The sequence below is a fragment of the Haliotis asinina genome, chromosome 8 (assembly GCF_037392515.1).
Source record: "Haliotis asinina isolate JCU_RB_2024 chromosome 8, JCU_Hal_asi_v2, whole genome shotgun sequence".
Taxonomy (NCBI): Eukaryota; Metazoa; Mollusca; class Gastropoda; order Lepetellida; family Haliotidae; genus Haliotis; species Haliotis asinina.
The window spans coordinates 52,755,739-52,778,620 of NC_090287.1; positions in this window are offsets into that span (position 1 = coordinate 52,755,739).

The window sequence follows — 22,882 nt, forward strand, 5'->3', positions numbered from 1 at the left end:
CGTTTTGGGGGGTTTTGTATTACGACTCTGTTCACTAAATTACACGAGGATAAAATGGGCTTATTCAGTGACCAAACTGTTGGTCGTGTGGTCACAACTGTTCTGCATGCAATAGTGACTGAAGTAGCAATGGAACAGTTGTGACTGTACGGAGGAAATGAAACTCACCACCTACGCAAATTCACTTGATACGGGGTTGTAGTGTGGTATGGCTGCACTGGCTTTATCACTGTTATGTAATTATGTGATGCACCAGTGTAGGTTGCCACATGTTCTCCCTCTCAGCTTCATCGTAAGCATTGCAGAATTCTAGTACTGGCTATATTGTCTAGTGCAGTTCCTGTAGTAAACACGTACGTATGTTCTCGCTTGTTTGCAGATAAACAATTCACATGTCTTTGCATGTGTTTGTGACCGTGCTCAAGTTTTCCGATCGCTGATTATCATTATCAAATATCGATTATCAATTCATAATGCCATGTCTATTATATAGTCAGAATCGTACAGTGGGCTGCCGTTAACATACATGTTCTGTTCTTACAGAAATTGTCTTGTTCGTATTTGCAGATTATCAAACACATATGTGTATACCCACTTGTTTCTGCCTTTATCTACTTAAAGAGTAGTATTTCGTCAGACATACAGACTCAGAAGACAGGCCAAGTGTCTTCAGTCCACAGAACCATACATGTATTCAGTTGATACATTAAGTTTCAAGAAAGTACACTGATGGCATTATACAGGCAATCTTCATACCGTTTTCTATACTGCTTTCATATCCAGACGCCGAATACATAGAGGTACAAATTGTACGTTTTATGAACCGTACATACACTGCCTTGGAAAAGACCGACAAATTCAGCGAGATATAGCGGTTTATTGGCGTTATATTTGATACAGTAACTAGTTCTAGTTACCATGCCAGGTGTTTCCGAGACAAGCCGGAAGTGCCCGCGTGCGAAGGTCAAGGCCACGTTCAGCTGAATCTATACAACGACCGGGTAATAATAGCGAGATTCAAATATTGTCAGATCGGGAGAAATACGGCTGAGACAGTATGTGACAGTACATGCATGTTTTGATTAATAGAATCATCATCATAATCACCGTGTTTCCCGACTTTAAGATTCAGTCTTCACAAAACGATTTTAGCGGTAGGTCAGTAATCAGTCAACATACAGGAGATGGATACGGGTCCAATCGCCAAATATCGCTATGTCCATAACACTGGACTATTTAGGTAATTTACCTTCAGTTACTGATTTTACGTTTCAATTGATCCCAAACCGAAGTGTATCGCTGTGCTCTGAAGTGCAGGAAGCAGATGGCATTTTCTGCAAATATTATGTATCTAACCTCGTCTGAGTTAATCAAAGTTGATCAGTCGGATAATATATGTACTAATGTGTACTAATGTCACAGTGATTCATTTAAGTACTCTCAGCAATGTAATTGATTCTACACAGTTCCAGTCTAGTTCTATACATTTATGTTTGCCACTCACCCTTCAAAATTTCTTTTTTACCACTTACACTCTTCATAATTGGCTAAATACGAGAGTTGGCTGAAAAGTTCTCAGCCTGAGTGGTTTTTCCCCACCAGGTAGAGACAGGTGTTTGCCACCAATGAGGACAATCATTTAGTGAATCATAGACACAAGAACTACAAACGTACTAATAGTTTTATCTCAACTACAGCTCTTTTGGTAAACCTACCCTCTGAAATCATCAGAAATGGACAAAACTGAATACAGGGCAGTCAGTCATCAAGTACTTGCAAAAGAAAGGGATGTCCCCAACACAGATACATGCTGACATGGTCTCCACTCTAGGGGATGATGCTCCTTCATTTTCCACAGTAAAGAAGTGGGCTGCAGAATTTAAGTGTGGCAGACAAAGCCTTGATGATGACCCACGCTCAGGAAGGCCTTCAACAGCAACCACTCCAGAAAACATCACGCGAGTGCTCGATATGTTGATGGATGATCGACGATTGACTACTCGACATATTGCTAGTGTAGTGGGCATCTCTCATGAGAAGGTTGAGCATATTATCACCAACGAAATAGGAATGACGAAAGTTTCTGCAAGATGGGTGCCAAAGCTCTTGACAGCAGAACAGAAACGTGTCAGGTTCCAGACGTCCCTTGACAATTTGCGTTGTTTTGAAGCAGATCCCGATGATTTTGTGGCACGATTTGTAACCATGGATGAGACCTGGATACATCACTTTCAACCAGAAACAAAACTACAGTCAAAACAGTGGAAGCACCCTGATTCACCAGCTCCGAAGAAAGCCAAGTCTGTTCCTTCAGCTGGAAAGGTGATGGCATCAGTCTTTTGGGATTCCAGGGGTATTCTGCTCATTGATTATCTTGAAAAAGGTCAAACTATCAACGGCAGATACTATGCTGATCTACTGAACCAGTTGCGAGAAGCAATCAAAGCCAAACGACGAGGGATGATCGCTAAAGGTGTCCTCTTCCACCAAGACAATGCGCCTGTTCGGTGGTGCACAAATCGGTAGTGGCCATGTCAACAATCCGCGATTGTGGCTTTGAACTCATTGACCATCCTCCTTATTCACCTGATTTGGCTCCTTCTGACTTCCACCTGTTCCCCAAAATGAAAAAGGAACTCGCCGGTCGCCATTTTGCAAGTAATGATGACGTCATTTCCGCCGTGACTGGGTTTTTTAGTCTAGCTGAAGAAGATTTCTTCCTGACCGGGATTCGGGCCTTGCAGCATCGCTTGTAAAAGTGTGTGAACTTGGAAGGGGACTATGTAGAAAAATAAATTACAAACGTGGACTTAGTAACTTTTTTTCACAGTGAGGCTTAGAACGTTTGCAGCCAACCCTCGTATGCCTCGACATAGGGTGACTCCTGACATAAGTTATACATAGGTATTTTCAGTCATAGCAGGCAATGGTACTTTGAGTGTCTGGTTATGTGTGCACATGTGATGCATATATTATGCATGGATGTACTAATGTCACTACGTCAACAACCTTGTGTCCCCAGTGTACTCGTAGCTTAGAGTACAAGGCATCGAATACATCCTATATCAGATAACAGTAAAATATGACACAGCAAGCTGTAGACAAAGTCACTGAGTTTCATTCCTCTCGCACTATGAGAAATGACCGTTGACTATCTGTATGTTTGTTAGGGATATATTTTTGTCTTTGATATCGTTTTGGTTTTGGTTTTTTCGGTTTCTCTGTTGTGGAGTTTTTCTGCTTTTGTGTTATTGGTTGTTTTTACTGTTTTGGGTGTGTTTGTGCTCGTGTTTGTTTTTACTCTCAGTAAGTTATTCCTACTCTCTGAATTATTCCAATCGGAAGGAAGTGCAATAAGCGAATAAGTGAACACATACGATCCCTACTGCATTCGTATCATCAAAGAATACAACTGACACAAACAATATACTCGAATCTGCTTGTTCTGATTTCTTGCTATTGTATGTCGCCAACTATAACGATGTCAATATGCGAGCTGACAAGCCAAGTTGATAAACAGGTGATGTAAGCACATACCGACAAAACAACTCTTTGATCAGGGTGAGTGAGTGAATGAGAACGTCAAAACGACGCCTTCAACATCACGACAGACAGCGTAATGCTGGAGGAAAGTCCGAAGAGATGTCCTCTAGTGAGTGACTTAAGTTTTATGCCGCAATACTCAAGCTATATGGTGGCAGTCTGTAAATAATCGAATCTGGAGCAGACAATCCAGTGAACAACAACATGAGCATCGATCTACGCAACTGGGAACAGATGGCATGTGTCAACCAAGTCACCGAGCCTGACCACCCAATCCCGTCAGTCGACTCATACGGCTAGCATGGTTTACTGAAGATCAGTTCTAACCTGGATCTTCACGGGTAGTGAAACTGACTCACTAGGATCTGGGTCTGACAAATATAGAAACGTATTCAAGGACTGGGAACCACAGTCATCAAATTCTGGCGTGTCCAAGGAAAGCAACTCAACACAGCGAATTGCGAAACCTTAGATGACTAGTTCACCTGTGCTGCCGAGCATGGAGAGTTAGTCTTTGGTCGTCGTGGGAAGAGCTAATTAGAAGTGCTGTAACGATGCATCAAACTATCTGCGGGCTGACATTGTTTAGTTTCCGATAGCAATTAATCGATGGTAAAAACGAAAAACAATCGACGCATCGATAGTATGTGTGACTAGTAACTAACTGATGGCTAAGCCCAAACTTCCGGAAGTACTAGATTTGTTTACTTTGATTTAGAGTTATCCGCCCCTGTTACATTTTATACAAACACGGCGGCAAATATGGCATCCGACTCATAGTTTCAAATTGTCAATATCAGCATGTTTACGTTTTAAATGTTTACTTGATCTGGGTTTCAAGTTCCTTGTCAGTTAAAAATGAGACTCAAGTACCTCAGCTTGTATCTATTTCATATAAACTAATAGTACACATTCATTCAGGAAATGACATCAAATGAAACTATTCAAGGGCAGAAAAACTATTGCAATAGTATTGTCAAAGTTGGTCGCAAAAGACTATTGTTATCGCCATAGTATGTTGCAATAGACTATCGCTGTCATAATAGATGTTTCCACCTCAGTAGTGACCCCTAGGAAGTACGCCCGATGGTAAACGTGCTGCACAGAAGATCCAGCTTGTAGCATGATGAACTCATCGGTCGTTGGGTTACGACGCCTTGGTCTTCTTCCACGAAGCAGCCTTTACTAAGGTTAACCTTACTCCCATTCTTTAACACTGCACTAAGGTTACCTTAGTGACTTACGATCACCTTAGTACCTTGCAAAACGAGGCCCAGGACGTCATCATGTGCCACTGTTCACAGCACCTCACAACTCGCTCGCTACGAGTGTTAAAATATGACAGTTACGGTAAAATAGTTTCATTAAAGAGCTCGGATGCCTCATGTTGTAACCACCCGGCCCCCTTCCAGTTTTACAACTAGTATGTGTCTGTTGTAACAGTAGTACCCACTCGTAACTTCCAAATCTGCTTGGATGTGAACTCTTACGACGAGCAGGTGTCATGTGCTGTTGAGATTGTCTATCACATCTAGTGATCGAGGGGGAAAAATACCAGCGTCTTGAGCTTGCACTATTGCGTGGACATGTGCGCTATATAAATGGTCTGTACCCTGTAGCCTATGTTGTAATATCTTAATCACGTGGAAGTCCATTTTAAGACGACCATGTGTCAAAATCAAACACTAACAGCCACACCCACCAAAACAACCCGATCCCTATTAAAGGCTCAAGTCTTGTTAGAACGTCAACGCATGCAATCGACTGTGACATCAGAACAATGAATGACGTCACTTTCAAATTTTCTTACAACAATGCTTTGATCATGTTAATAAGGGTCAATTCGAAAACTATAAATGTTAGAACGTCAACGCATGCAATCGACTGTGACATCAGAACAATGAATGACGTCACTTTCAAATTTTCTCACAACAATGCTTTGGTCACGTTAATAAGGGTCAATTCGAAAACAATAAATGTTAGAACGTCAACGCATGCAATCGACTGTGACATCAGAACAATGAATGACGTCACTTTCAATTTTTCTTACAACAATGCTTTGGTCACGTTAATAAGGGTCAATTCGAAAACTATAACTGTTAGAACGTCAACGCATGCAATCGACTGTGACATCAGAACAATGAATAACGTCACTTTCAATTTTTCATACAACAATGCTTTGGTCACGTTAATAAGGGTCAATTCGAAAACTATAAATGTTGGAACGTCAACGCATGCAATCGACTGTGACATCAGAACAATGAATAACGTCACTTTCAAATTTTCTTACAACAATGCTTTGATCATGTTAATAAGGGTCAATTCGAAAACTATAAATGTTGGAACGTCAACGCATGCAATCGACTGTGACATCAGAACAATGAATGACGTCACTTTCAATTTTTCATACAACAATGCTTTGGTCATGTTAATAAGGGTCAATTCGAAAACTATAAATGTTGGAACGTCAACGCATGCAATCGACTGTGACATCAGAACAATGAATGACGTCACTTTCAATTTTTCATACAACAATGCTTTGGTCACGTTAATAAGGGTCAATTCGAAAATTATAAATGTTGGAACGTCAACGCATGCAATCGACTGTGACATCAGAACAATGAATAACGTCACTTTCAATTTTTCATACAACAATGCTTTGGCCACGTTAATAAGGGTCAATTCGAAAATTATAAATGTAAGCTTTGACGTGGAGGAAAATACTCATGTTTTGTACTCGTTACAAAACATGTGGGGTATTAATGCAAAAAACGTACAGCTGATTGTGACGTCTGATTGACATCTCTAATTTCTCAGCCACAAAGGCCATAGCTTTGTACGTACACCTGGGATATTGCTGGTTCGATTCTATGCACGTTGAAAGATGGTACTTGTTATTTCACTGCCTAAAATACGTAATGGTCCGGGTATGAAGAGACTCGAGTATCTTGTTGATAAAGCCCCATCTCTGGCACTCAAGCCACGCAACGCAACATGTTTAAACGAATTTGTATGCACAGAATTTCATGCGTCTGTCTCTTGATGTACAACACCCATCCTCGACAGCACACCTCGGCGTTCTAAGCCTTTAGCGACTTTTGATATAAAAAAATACTGGGGTGGGACATTGAGATAGTGAGTGAGTGTAGTTTTACACCGCATTTAGCTGCAGGCAATATCACGGCGGGGGGCATCAGAAATAGGCCTCACACATAGTACCCATTTCGGAATCGAACCCGGGTCTTCGGCGTGACGAGCGGACGCTTTAACCACTAGGCTACTCCACCGCCGCTGAAGTGAGATAAGTAGCATGAATTGCAAAACAGCTGATGCGACGTTTAGGAGATAAACAAAAGTGTTTGAAAATCAGAGGTAAATAACGAATATATAACAGCTCTAAATTTGATTTCAAACCAAACGATTAGCGTGAGGTTTTAAATTAGAGCTATGATTATTTCGTTATATACCTCTGATTTTCCAAACCAGTACGTTTATCTCCATTCTACCATAACCGCGTTATTATGTTTGTAACATGGAGAGAGAGCACTACCCAAACCGTGTATGAAGCACAGCCCTAAAACAGTGCAAAAAGTTCAAATACAGTGGGTTATTATATTCGTACTAACAATGCGATAGAAGAAGTAAGCGTTACATATGTTACAATGTAGGTTATACATACAATATCCGTACAAGGCCGACATACAATAGTGTTGATATCTACAGCGCAAATACTGAAGGCCTTATTCTGAATGCATATTTATATGAAGTTGAAGACCCGACCATCACCATCTAAATACAAAGTACACAAATCTCACATCGTTAAAGGGGCGGTGTGGTAGCCCAGTGGTTAAAGTGTTCGCTCGTCACGTCGATGGTTGAGTTTGATTCCATACATGGATACAATGTGTGAAGCCCAGTCCATCGGTACGGGGATTCGAACAAAGGATCTGGGCCACCAAAGCCCTGTTTACCTAAAGGTGCATACCGACTAATGATCTGAGTTGTTTTACGCCGCTGGCTTGGTTATTCATCTCAGCGACATGTACACAGTGGAGTCCAGGGAGACAGCATCTACACAGTTGGGACATACATCAACAAAATTAGTGAACCTGAAGCCCCGATCCCGTTGGACTAGCATGGGTTGCTCGGCCTAAATTTTCGAAACCCTCGCAGCCCTAAGAATTCTTAATTTTGATCGCAGCCAACGTGTTAAGAATGAGCTTAAGAAGTTCGTAAGAATACGAACGTTCAGCCAGAAGAGCAACTTTCACCAGGAACTTTACGGTTCTAGCCAGAGAGACCAGTAAAATTCAATGGGTAAACATGGCGATGCTACGTTACATTTTAACTCACTCTCTAGATGAACTGCGACGACGAACAATTAACCAACTGACACATTGTAACCACCCAAGATTCACCGAGTCAGATCTAACGACATGCACAAGGTATGTGAGTCCGACTCCTTCCGGATTTAGTACCCTTGAAGATACAGGTTGAAATGGTCTTCAGTAATCAGCGACTAACGGGATAGGAAGGACAGGCTCGCTGAACGGTGCTCATGATATTGACCGTTTACTTACAGACCGCCGCCATATGGCTGGAATATAGCCTACGCGGCCTTACACAACAAACTAACCCTTCAGACTGATAATATATTTTGGATATTTAAATACAAAACGTATGTAAATTGAGACAATATATTATAGATACTATATACAGTGCGTTTACATCGAGCACACCTGTATAGAAGTAACGGATAAAATGAATCATGTTTTACTAAACCAACTGCTGTGTATTTATGTCGAAGTGTGTCTAACGAACGTTAGTTTCAACCGTGGTCACTTCGAGTTCGTTATAACCCTGGGTTACTCTATTAAATACCTATATTATGGACGTAGATAGCGCTTATGTAAGCCAGTATCCACTGACAAGTTGCGCTTGTTTTAGTTGCTTCAAGAGTGAGACATTAGACCAGACGCCGGGATCATATCTGTAAGAGATAGGCGCATCTGATGTTTTAAAGATTCTGAATGTTTTGGGTTTTTAAGGAAATATCAGTTAACGAAAATTGGTTGCAATAGATATAGTTTGTTTAAGCACTACAAAACTAAGAATAGCAAGTAGCGAAATATTGCAACCGGGTGTCTGGCGATATATGGTGGCCAAGAAGGTGTTAAAAGTTTTAGATTTTATATTTAGACCTTTTCCAGAGAAATATCGCTGAGAATAATGGTCCATTGTTCCTCGTAAATATTTCCCTAATATTTCGCAAACTCCCTAGGACCATTAGTGTCCGTGTAAAGGGGTTAAGAGAGATCCGGAGGTATTCCAACACTCTGGCTGATCATCACAGCGGCGGCGCCAGCTTACACAGCCGACAAGCAGAATGGCACTCTAATATGACAAGTCGCGACTTCACATTCATGGCATAATTCTTTCAATAAAAGATCATCCCAAGGATGAATAACATCTTATTAGACTCGCAATCAACACGTTTGTACCTGAAGAACAAACGGTAACCTCCCTCGTACAAGATGGCAGACGCCATGCGGCGAGAACTGCTACACGTACGGTGTGACTGCACAAATCGGCCATGTTTGTTTTTGGCTTGAAGATGTCGTCTGCCAGATGAGTGACACCGTCCGGCAGACGACACTAGCTTCAGGCATGTCTTGGCTTGGATAGTATCTTCGTCCGGTTCCACATTGTCGTTGTAAGATGTGTGGTAGCACTTTCTACAATTGTTATTATGTGTTGAATTTTACAAGAAAACAAAGAGGCGCTTGGCCCTCGTTAGTTTAGCCTGGAAGCTACATTCCTAACACGGCTACCATTGACGCGAAAGCTAAAAGTGGCTTTCTTCCCCACTCTTATCAATTTGATGTCGAATTCCTTCAAAGTCTCTTTCTACAGCTTTGTCTCTGGTCGTCTTTCTAATAAGTAGCTCTTGGCTCCAGAGAAAACGCCAACAACTTGGCTAATTCTTGCCTTCCTTTAAGAACACACAAACTGATACAACGATACATGTGCTAGTTTACTTTCAAGATTTTCAAATTACCAAATGATTACACCAAAACTGTCTAACTTCCTGTAGTTAAGGGCTCTCTGAATGGCTTAACTTGATGAAATAGAGGAGCGATTTAATATACTGGCGCCGCCAATGTGAATACCCTTGAACGCATTTTTAATATGGATAAACAATTGGAATTCGCTAGTATTGCAAACGTGTACCTCTTCTCGTTAACGTTGTATAGACATGGAGAAGAATCAGACTGAAATGCAAGTAGGCATTGGTGCAATAAAGTCAGGATATATAAATAACGTCATCTGCGAATTGCTTGAATATAATTATTCTTGATTAATGACAGCATTTGTACATTGCTGTTGCCTCCTGAAATCACATTGTATTGCAGACGAATTTAATTCATGACAAACCTTATTTGGCATCTTTTACCACACAAAACAGATTTTACGTACTGGAACCTCTACACACTTAAGGTAGTATGGTGAACGCGTTTATGAAGTACACAACCTTACTGTGTGGTCGATCGTGCAGAACCGGGAAAATCTGGTTTATCTGGCTCAAACTGGTCAAGATCCGGGTTAGAACTAGTCTCCTGCAACCAATGCTTGTCGTAACAGGCGATTAGCGCATCGGATAGTCCTACTTGTTGATTCGGAAGATCATAAAATAGATCTCTGATGTCACGTATTGTTCAAAGCTCATTTGCGAATCACTGGACTGTCAGGTCCTCTCACAGTTAATTACAGTTTACCAACACATTCCTGGACTGAGTGTGGCGTTAAATGAGAACCTCAAGTGTCAGATAAGTTTAAAACGTTTAGTACAGAAAAAAACTCATGAACTCAGTATACCGAAGTCATACTGTTTAATCTTCCTCATTCGATCCTATCACAAATGTGAGCAGAACCCGATAGTGTATTTCTGGCTTAATAGTCATCGTTAGGGAAATAGCATCTACAGCCGCGACATCAAGTCCTTATGATGAAGATGACCCGTAGCCAACCTGGCTGATAGACCGAAACATGGAAATGTGCCCTTGTTCACATCTTCCCATCAATATGCTGTGATTGCTGCTTTGAATTTTACATAAATCAGGCAGGGGGTACATGCAAAGTGCCATTTTCATTTACAGAATAGCTTTATCCATTAAATTCATTAAAATACGAAAAAATGAGAAATTATTACATTTTATAGAAAGTTTGAAGATAGGAGGTTAAGGAACTGACTTCATGCTGTTTCGGCGGGATCGTCATCGTCCATAATTTATCTCGGACATGTTTTTTTTTTTTTAAGATGTCAGAGAAAGATATTATTGCCTGATGACCAATGAATCTAAGTAGTTTCAGAATTTTAAAAAAACCCATCAAAACAGTGTTTGTATAACTGCAAAAAACATATTGTCACTTTTAACACCAGGAAACATCTCTTCAAAATGCCTTTTTGCCACATTTCCACAAGATGAAAAATATCGTATATGATTATTTTTGCTGGTTTTGTGTTATTCTGGTGTATTTCCGTTTTCTTATGAAACAAACCGCCTGGCATCTCAATAATAGCCAAACATCTTTGGAGCAATGAATATGTAGCCTTTTCTGATACATCAGCCTGCAATAAGTGCATTGTTACACTTTCTTAGAAAACGAACTATTCATGTGAAAATATAAGATACTTTGATCGTTCCTGAAGTCACCAAGCAGAATATTTAACGTAGACAGTGCGGAGGTATGCATCAGCCATGAACCATGACATTGAGAATTCTCAAAACGACACACCTATCAACGGTATATTTAGTGCAACAAACAATGATCGGGACCCTGTAAAATCGGGACAGTTCCCAACAGTTAGAGAAGCCGACACATGACAGAATCAAGCATCATGAATCATGAATCTTGCTATTCCGCACTGAACAACTGGATTCATCTGTATTGAGATTTACGTTTTGGTGTTAGATCTATATCATAGGCTATTTTGTGTCTGTTACTAATTTGCTAAACCTTCCTTACATATTTCTACACGCATTGAGTATGCTTGATTTGGGAACAATAAAACAAAATAAATAAAAGTTTCGTTATTTTTCACATAGAATCAATTTATTTTGGTATTTTGGTTTACTCCATGTCACCCTTATAAAATTCAAATAAAAACCTTATTTTCGTTAATCGTAAGTAGTAATAGTGGGAAGAAGTCCCCTGTTGAGTTTGAAAACAAAGGACACAAAAGAGGGACGTGCGCTCCTCTCCTGTCCACCGTTCCGTGTGGAGCGGATATGACTAGAGCATACAATGGAGGGGGTGTGATATTCAGCACGGGACGTGTCAGGGACTATGCCGCTACTCCGATATATCTGACCAGGTTGTGTGATGACTGATGGTTCCTTCTTTCGAAGGCTAGATATCAGCTGGATAGCTAATGACTAATGAATGGATAGGGTAGCTCCTGACTGAAAGATCTATAGGATAGTCACTGACTAAAAGATCAACATGGTAGTTACTGGTTAAAAGATCAATAGGATAGTTACTGGCTAAAAGATCAACACAGTAGTTACTGACTAAAAGATCAATATGATAGTTACTGGATAAAAGATCAATAGGGTAGTTACGGAGTGTAAATGAATATATTAGTTACAACTAATAAATAGGTAGCATAGGTGCAATGTGTTGTTTTTTTGGTCAGGCAAACCTGTGATTGATAACACGAGCAAAGACAACATCGTCGGAGTGCGTAAGAGAAGTTTTTTGAGGTTTGTTGCAGAAAATTGAAAGTTAGATAGCTAAACGCTGTTGTCTTGTACATTATTCCATTAATTTCATGGCGTCAGCTTAATGTGGGAAGAAAGTCTGTGACCAGCCATGCTCATGGTATTCTGTTACGTTTAAGGGAGGCAACTCTACTCAGCGAGCTGCTTCGCATTTAACTGAGAGACTACCAAGGGCCCTTTATAATGAACGCAACAAGCACATCTAAGATCAAATAAAGTTACTAATGGCAAAACATTTTAAAACCGTTTATTGATTATGAATTTTAAAAGATGTAGGTTAAACATCCTGGCGTTTGCATCGTGCATCAAATCTGTAGTAAGTCTGACGACAGACGCTGATCAAAAACTACACCATACCGGGACAATGTTACGGGCTGCCTGTCTGCATTCACCCTTTCAAAACGCATGACAGTCAATTTGTAAAATGCAAAAGTGCCATTATGACTGAAACCTGATTAGAACGATAGAGTAATTCGTGGTTACGTCCGTTCGACATGCAACCGGTCGGCGAGGGACGAAATATAGACTGGTGACCAGTCTTCACACATTAGTTAGACTTAAACAGTGAGTTCAAAGGATCCTGAAACCAAGATTTGTACGGGACACAAAACAGTCTATGCTTGAGAGAACGACACTGCCACCAGGTAGCGCTGTGACATGCACGTGCAGCTTGCACTTTCTCATATAGTGATGATGGACTTTGCAACAGTTATTACTCTCCTGAGAGGGCCGGATAATGGCGTCGGGAAAGGGGACTGGTAAATGGGTACGCGGCACGCTAATGGAGTAGTTTACATGGTCGTCATTAGATTGTTCCCTGGCAAACCAAGCAAATAATTGTTATGATCAATGACAGAAGTCACGTGATGCGCAAAATGATTACTTCCGGTTAGGGCGGAAGTGGGTTATGATAGGTTATGATCTTGTTTTAGATTAGGCTTTAAGTAGTGTTGATACTCACTCATTATTTGGTCCGTAATGCCAAATATTGTAAACTTGTGTGTGTACATAAAATATTGTTTTGTGGTTTTGTCAATATATATATATAGATCAACCATATATGACTTTTAAACTCACTAATGACTAGCAACACCAGCAGATAATTAATTAAGTGAAACGGATCACTATATTTCTATGCTGTTGTATAAGCCGGTCCCCTTTACGCGGAGCCAGTTTTCCGAGAGTTCAGAACCAAGCTAGTCTGAGTTGTGGGTTCGAACCTTCTTTCAGTAAATATAACATCATCTAACGAAAATATACCCTTTAGAACTTTAAAATATACAATGACAATACATAAAATTACTTCGATCCAGTGCATAACGACTCAATGACAAACCGGTCCTGTCATTGTGACCTGACAAACTGATAGTTGTCATTGTTATATTTCATGATGACCTGACACACCGGACTTAATACACCGACAGTTGTCATTATTATGTTTCATTCTGACTTGGTAAACTGAAAGCTGCCATTGTTCTATTCCACGATGACTTGATCCATCGACAGTTGTCACTGTTTTATTACTAGATGACTTGATAAACCGACAGGTGTCATTATTATATTTCATTTTGACTTGATAAATTGAAAGCTGTCATTGAATTATTCCCTGGTGACTTGATACACCGACACTTGTAATTGTTTTAGTTCATGATGACTCGATACTCCGACAGTTGTCATTGTTATATTTCATGATAACTGGATAAACTTCAGTTATCATTGTCTTATTTCATGATAACTTGATAACCCAAGAGTACCCATTCTTGTAACATGACTTCTTGATGTTAAACCTACGAGATACGAGTGTAACAAAGCATAATGACTAATGATAAAGTTTAGTCTCTCACTCTTTTCATAATTGTAAAGTCTTGTATGTCTTGAGGCACCAGAACCTAAAAAGACCACGTCAATGGCAAACAATGGCAACTATTACTGCAGATGGCTTTTTGCTTCAGAAAGCTACGCGAATAAAGTTTTCATACTATCAGCCGATGATCTTATATAACATGAAAAGCAACATTGCCTCTAGTTGTACTGGGGTCTTCCCGTGGGGAGACATGTCAGCCTTGACCTGCAAGGACGTGGATAGACCACAGTTGAGGTTGGGGTGGGTGGAGGCAGCTGCCCCTTTTGAATTTCGTACAGAATATATATTGTGCATCAACACTATTTTCACGTTGGTTAAAGAACGAACCTATTCACTGAGCATGCGTTATGCGCGCAGCGCAGCATAGCTGTTGAAACCACTTTTTCCCAAGCGCTGGGGAAAATTTAATGAATCGTTTAAACTTTTTCATCGCGTTTTTTTTTTCAACTCTATAGTTTGAATTGGCATTTTTGATGGTTTGTTTCGGTAAAGGCATACCGAAAGGTATCAGAATCTGCAAAGTTGTGTTTTACGTTGCCTGTGACCTTTAAGAAAAGTCAACTATGGCCCTGACCTGGGCGGTGTCTGGCTGCGGGGAAATCAATGCGTACACAGGGAGTAGTGCCACACTAAACTCGACGCGTATACATATCTCTGTTTCTCCATCAATCGATATTCTCAGATTTAAAAGCCACGCAGAATGGAGGGCTGTGAGTGATGTTCTTCGATCGCCGGAATCCATCAAACACAGAAAATCTCCCCAGTAGGTGGGGTGTACGAGAAGAAATGGTTTAAGCTCCATAAACACAGCGGAAAGCATGACTGTTGAACATCTTGTCGGAGAGAACGGTTAATTGGAAAGTCAAACCCACTTGTACTGTTATCGACCTGACAGGTAATATGTAACGGTAAAACACTCAGGACACAACAACTGGATTATTTGTCCAAAGTACTACTGTACATGAACTACAGGGCAAAGAGTGAGTGAGTAAAATTTTATTCCGCTTTTAGCAGGATTTAGCAATATCAGACTGGGACACCAGAAATGGGCTTCACTTATTGCATCCATGTGGACAATCGAACCAGGATCTTCAGCGTGAAAAGCGGACGCCTTGACCACTAGGCTACCCCACCGCCCTTGCGTTTGAAGTAAGAGGCGATTGTGGAGTGAGTGGTCTGACTCGATCACTGGTTGATTGTCTCTCATCGATTCCCTGGATCGTTGCTCACAATATCAGTCACTAGACTTTCTGGCTTATCCTTTTCACAAACTGATCTTGCAGTTATCATTACTCCCTTACATTTACTAGGCCACCCACACTTGAAAATTGGACTGGGTAGACAAAACATTAAGAAAATACACAAATGTTATCAAAACGTTACTAAACTGAAAAGTGAGTGAGTGAGTTTAGTAATATGCCGCACTGTGCGATATTCCAGCCATATATAAAACATTATCCTACGATACCAGCATCAAACCATGGCTGTCGAATAACCTTTTTGTCCTGTTTATTTCGGTTCAAGCCGCCATCAAAAATAGGTGTAGAGGTTCTTCAGTTCGGCTGTTTTACTAAACAGGTGCTTCGAAATGTCTCTTTGATACCCATTAGTAAATCGATAATGGTAATAATCGATAATCGATAATACCTCCCGTGGTAATATATGGTGCAACGCAAAAGAAACAACGAATTTCACTTGACTTACAAAATAATGCGATACCTAAGTGATTGCATCATTACAAAAGACGATAAGGTGTTTTCTTTACATAAACTTGGTTTATATATCTTAATAATTCTCGAAAAGAGGTTCTGTTTTGCGACAGATGCAAGACCCAGTTGACTAGACAGTGGGACGTACGTTGCATTGAGTGAACGAACGTCGGAATCCAAGCGATCTGATTAGCAGGTCAGGGTATTCATAACTACTCGGGTCATTCCGGCAAGCCTTCTTGCAGGTTACGGAAAGAGGCGGGTAGTTACGAATGCAGTTCAGGGTTGACACCCCTTTGTTGCAAGGATCCTCTGATTGTCCTTCCGAATTCCTTGTTAGTTTCCTTTGTTTTTCTTACTCTGACACAGACCTAAGCTCGTACCATGATGTTCAGCAATGACCCTATGCAGTTAAGGTAGATATTAACAAACTCTTATCAATATGCATCTTGACTTGATATAACTGGACCCGTGAAGGTCACGGGGTAGAATAGGTCTTCAGCAACCCATGCTTGCCATAAAAGGCGACTATGCTTGTCGTAAGTGGCGACTAACGGGATCGGGCGGTCAGGCTCGCTGACTTGGTTGACACGTGTCATAGGTTTCCAGTTGTCCAGATCGATGCTCATGCTGTTGAGCACTGGATTGTCTGGTCCAGACTCGATTATTTACAGACCATCGCCATATAGCTGTAATATTGCTGAGTGCGGCGTAAACCTAAACTCACTCAGTCAATGAGATAACTGGGTTTAAACGACTTGGACCAAATTGTCTGCGACTATCACTTAACACGCTGTACATTCATTCAAGCTGTCAGATAAAAGAGCCACCGAAGTACCTTTCAAAATGGAGTTCACCAATGCCACTCCCATTTCTCTGCCAGATGAGTATTGAGGTATTGATCCTGTGCTTGGATCTGGGTATTTTGGATACACACAATATGATTACAACGGTACTTTCATATACTTTATAAACTCGAAAGACGGGATATGCTAATTGTAAACTGGTAGTCCGGAACATCAGATTCATTAAATTTGGAAGATAGATATATTTTACGACTCCAGGGATATGATGAGCATGTACTTATATATCACGATTATTCTGAGACCAGGTGTCCGCCAAAAGACGGATGTTTCCTGCATCTACCAAACAATGACATGCAAATGAACGTCAGCTGTTCATATCCAAAACAGACCATGGCGGCCAGGGGTTCAAAAATCTTATTGCTCAGCGCCCGGGACAAGTCTGATTTCATTTAGGGCATTCAAATAATGGTATCTTACTTGTCCGTGGGCTACTAGATTATTTCCACTTATGTTTTCAAACTATAAATGAACCTAGATTTCATTTCACATCTGCTCAAAATGTAGCTATTGAATTTAAATTAAAATGATAGTAAATTAGAGTTATCTTTCTTTACTATTTATCACTCCTCTACAAATAGTACAGTACATATCATTGTTGACGCCCATCATTTCATTTCTTGATTCCTCAATGAAAATCGGATGACAACTTGAAGTTATTTTTCGTCCTCTATTTTGTCCCGAATCTTTGACGGTAAAGATTTAACTGGAACTAACGTCAACAAGTATGGTAACTTGAAACAGTTTGTTTTTGTCCAGGTATGTAAATATTATATGAATTTTGTTCGTAAACAGTTATAGAGTTTACTATGGTTTCTGGTCGTACAGCCTGTGAAGATCCTATTTAGGATTGATCTTCACCAACCCATGCTTGTCGTAAGAGGTGAATGACTGGATCAGGCTCGCTGACTTAGCTCACACGTGTAGATCGATGCTCATGCTGTTAATCACCGGATTATCTGGTCCAGACTCGATTATTTCAAGGCCACCGCCATATAGCTGGAATATTGCTGAGTGCGGCGTAAAACTAAACTCACTCACTCACTTAAATACACATTCAACACAACAGTGACAAAGGAGATCACTAGTACTTCCTGTGCACATTATTAGACATTTCCTAAAACTGAATACAGCCGTTCGATGCTATATCCTCCACACATATTGACCTTCTTTGTACACATTGTACAGTTTTACATGTCACGCAACTCTGAATATAGTCAACGGGTGTATGCATTGTTCGCATACAGCCATTATGAAACATAACAATCTCCGTCGTATATGATTACAGCGTCTTCCAGTGTCACGTATGCAGCACGTCACGTGAGCGATCAAACGGTCATCTTAACCTTTGGCCCCCAGATCGGGTATTACCCCAGATGTGAAAAGGAGGGGCAAGGGTCAGGTCCCCCACGAGACCCCCAACCACATCACAGCCCCGTCCCCTGCGCAAACACCCGATCAAATAGGTATCGCCTGTCATAGAAGTGGATCTCAAACGAAACGATACTGTACAGTAAACAGCGGGTATCGGGGCCTATGTACAGTGCGGGGTGTTAGGGTGGGGATTAACACAGCAGAGACTCTCACACGTGGGCCGGTCGCCCTGACCTAGTAGGTATTGGGTTCCTAACATCCACATGCCCCACTGACGTCACCTTCAGATACATGACGACCTTGTACCGAACATTTGATATTTCCAAAGTGTTAGGACTAGCTACGTGGTAAAGGACATTCTACTGCGTGCAGGTACATCTTCCTTGACACCACTCAAGGCGTCCTGCCATGCTCACTATACACACATGTACAGACGTACTCTGTACATTGAATGCCTGTACACGACCATGGGGTTTAAGACGGAAACACCTTCTGCTTCACCTTTAGTCAAAATCACTAAATTTGAGTTATTTCGTTATCACCATTCATGGTCTATATAAACTTATACCATATATAGCTAGCTATATGTGTCAATCCGGAGATTTTGATCAAGGAAAGCATTGATCAGCTGTATGTGTGCGTGTGCGTATGCGTGTGCGTGTGTGTGTGTTTGGGGGGGGGGGGGTAAGTGGTGAGGGGTGTGTATTACACACCAGAAATAGCTATAGGAGCTTTGTGTTTAATTTTGATTTTCATTTTTCATTCTATTCAATCTGTCGCCGCAAACACCCGAAAAGCTTCTGATTGCTTCATCCCACAGTGGTGTAAAATTAACATACACCATGCACACCATCGCACTGGACAATCTGGCCCCGTGTGGTGCGACTTCAGTCCATTGCACCTGTTTGTTTTATTCAAGGAAGAGTCACATTCCTAGATAGTAACATGAATGTGAACGTTACATTGTTTCACAGGAAGCTTGGTTTGGATTCTCCCCTGGGAGCTGAGCCTGAGTGCACACGTGTCCATTTAACAGGATGGTGATGAAGTGCTTTGAACAGGCTAAAGTTTGAGGATGCGGATTTTACGCATAAAAGAATAAACACAATTTCCTGAAATAACCCTGAAAAATAATTAAAGATGACTTCCTCTCTTAAAATGATGCTGTCCAGATTACTAAGGTCGCACTGTTTCAATCATGGATATGTACAAAGCAAAGGATGTCCACTAAAAAGTCAGTGGGATATCCAGGGAATGCATTTTGTCATACAGTTTTCTGTAAGGTGAGCCCAATCGACTTGGAAGGAAGTTATCTAGCCATGAGTCAGATGTTTTCAATTTAAATATTTTAAACATATTGTTGTTACTTAAGATGTGTGCAGGTTTCTGTAAACACCAGAACCTTGATATCTTATCTGTAGATAAGTTTCTGTTACGAGACTTAGGAAGCAGTGCACGAACACGTGTTTACATGTAAAGGGTACACTTAAAAACTCCTGAGGTCCCTTGTGCACTATAAAACGCACCCACTGGAAGTTATTGTCTATGAGATAATTGATTTCTATCGATATCCAGCATGCCTGTTAACCGCACCTTGCATATTTAATCGATTGTTTACCAATACTGGTTAAGATGGCTGTCCTCATACCTCGCCTGACACCTTTCCCTTAAAGACCTATCCGCAGACTAGGCTCCTTCTCACACCCGACTAACCGCCATTGTTTATGATGTGTTCGTGCTCGATAGACGCCATTGTTTTGGCCCTGGTTAATTGATAAGGGCAAGGTCACCGAGTACGTTTTGGTCCCAGTTGAATACTGAGTGTGTGAAATCAGATTTGCTACTTGCAGCTAAACTGAGAGATATATAAAACATAGGCATTGACATTTCCCAGACGGAAACAAAGCCAGTTGATGTATGTCACCGGGTACATGAATGAGTTTTTTGTTCTTAACTTTGCATAATGTTCATGCGAACCTGTTCATTGGTGCTTTCACAATTTATTTCCAAACTGACTTATGTGGATTTAAGAATTTAATGTTTATGTTCCTGGTAAAATTCACACAATGGGGATTTCAAGGATGCAAAGGATCATTGATTTCAAAGCTTTGTAGTTTATACGACAAAACCGGCTCGGGGTTAATGAGTACATTTTCATCCAGTAAAAGGTGGCGGAGATGCAAGCACGTGGGGTGGGATGTTCCAGAGGTAGACGGGTACATGAAACACACATCTCCTCGCTGTACCCGAGTGGTATTGTTAGACGCGCACTTTACAATAACAACTGTCCGTCACTTAGTCCAACACGCACTATTCATTAGTAAGTTTGTCAATACAGACACAGCAGTGCTCTGTCAGTGCATATCGAAAGTTGCTGCAGTGCTCTGAACCGCCTCAACTGGGTGTTACCTCTGTGTAGGCCAGTAGGTTGCATTTAAGGCCACTTTGAACAGAATTTCTGTTAAATTCCAGTAAATCTGTCACATTATGCAAATCTGTTACATTATGACATCTGATACATTACGCATATCTGTTACATAACGGCATATCTGTTACATGACGCATATCTCTTACATAATGGCATATCTGTTACCTTACAGCATATATGTTACATTATGCATATTTGTTACATTACGACATGTCTGTTACATTTCGGCATATATGCTACATTAAGCATATCTCTTACATAATGGCATATCTGTTACATTGCTCATATCTGTTACTCTATTACGTAACGGCATATCTGTTACATAACGGTATATCCGTTACATTAAGGCATATCTGTTACAATATGGCATAAGTGTTACATTAGGGTACATCAACTTCATTGATGATGGAGTATACATTTTGTGTGTATTTAGGAACTCATTTTCACTTGCAAATACATGTTTCGCAGCACAATTAACGTAGTATAAGAATTTATTTTAAAAATAGCACCTCTATGCATCTATCAACTAGAAACATTACCTCAATTCTTCATACCCTATATAATCATATAGCCGTACAATTGCGAAGCACTGTGAATTTCACCAGCGAAAGTCTACCAAAGGCATCAACTGAAGGAATCGTGAGAACAGAATCACATACAGTATCTGGTTATTGATGATATAGGATGGTAAATGATCGGTCAGATTAAGGAAATACATGAAACATGTGCAGTGAGCATTACCAATCCGCAAAGTGCAATTCCATATGAAATCGTGAATTATGGAGATACGTGGTCATAATCATTTTGATATGTGCGAACGCTGTGACTAGGTGCCACTGGAAAGATATGGGTCAGAACTGGTCTTCAGCAACCCATGCGTGGAGTATGATGCGACTGACAGGATGCGGTGGTCAGGTGCGCTGACCTGGTTGATGCATGTCATCACGATACCATGCATTTAGTAATGTTTGATCTATTGAAAAGTGGTCTTTAAATAACCACGCCTGGACTAGACGATCAGTAATAGACATGAGCATAAATCTATGCGTTCTGCATGTTCCATAGTGAATGTGGATCGTTCCTATGTTTTATAGTGAAAGTGGATCGTTCACATGTTCTATAGTGAAAGTGGATCAAAATCTCTCTTTTAAGAAAATCTGCCTCGAACACTCAATACTTGACATCTGGTACCCCAAGAGCGACCACCATCTACATCTACTTGTATTTAATAATAATCTAAAATACGAATTTGATATAATATCAACGTGGTATCAACTCTTCAGATAACAGGTTTTACCGACTGATTCGTGAATTTAGAGTTATCGCCCTTGCCGCAAACGAAATCCGTTTAGAGTCTGGCACATGGACACATGGCGTTAACTTTCTTGTTCTAACAAACGATCGACAGAATACTTCACAGTGTGTAAATGTGACAAGCACCGAAGGGATAAATTTCCAAATACGTCTTTAAATGTCAGCGCAAAATGTCGTGTTTTATCATCAATCACTAGTTTCACGCTTTCTCGCCATTACTGTCAAGCGTTAACGTCAAACATCGTACCCATTATTCACAAATCAAACCTAGTCTGTTAGGATTCTATCTCATCGACAGATGGATCAAATTTGATGATGATCAAATAATTCATTATGACAAAATTAATAGTGGACTACAAGACAGCTCAATCCGTTCCCCTGTCCGGTATGTGGATGCTTGCGTTCCATCATCACAATCTGCTCATCAATCATAATGAAGCTAAACAGTGTTTACTTCGTGTACGGGGTGGTTTTCAAGCGTTAAGGATGACAGCCTTAGGGATGGGGACTGACATGTCTGCTATGCAGAAGATTAACAAGCGACTAGGAGACAGATAGTGCGATTACGGTATGGCAAGACACTTCATAACTTGGCAGTGGAACACCGACCCGACATTGACACTGAGCCCTTTTCGTCACATCCGGGATCACGCTTCTTTTCATCTCGGGGTTCGAGGGTAGTCTTTAAATAGGAGATCATGACTCGGTTTTACTTGGTGAAACATACCGATTAACACTGCCACTGTTTCTCTGTCAGGGTGTGACGTCTTGGACAAGGTGAAAAGGGGTCGAGGTGTTCTGCTGACAACGCTTACACATGGTGATGAAGCGGCTGGATGAGAAGGGGATTTGGCAGTCCTTGGTGAAGGTGGGACGTTCTGACGACGTTACTTTACCACGTCGTGACAATGCACTGATAAGAAAAAGATTTGATAGTCCTTGGTCACGATGGGGAGGTATTATCCTGGCTGCACTACCACATTGAAGTGCAACGCCTGATTGAG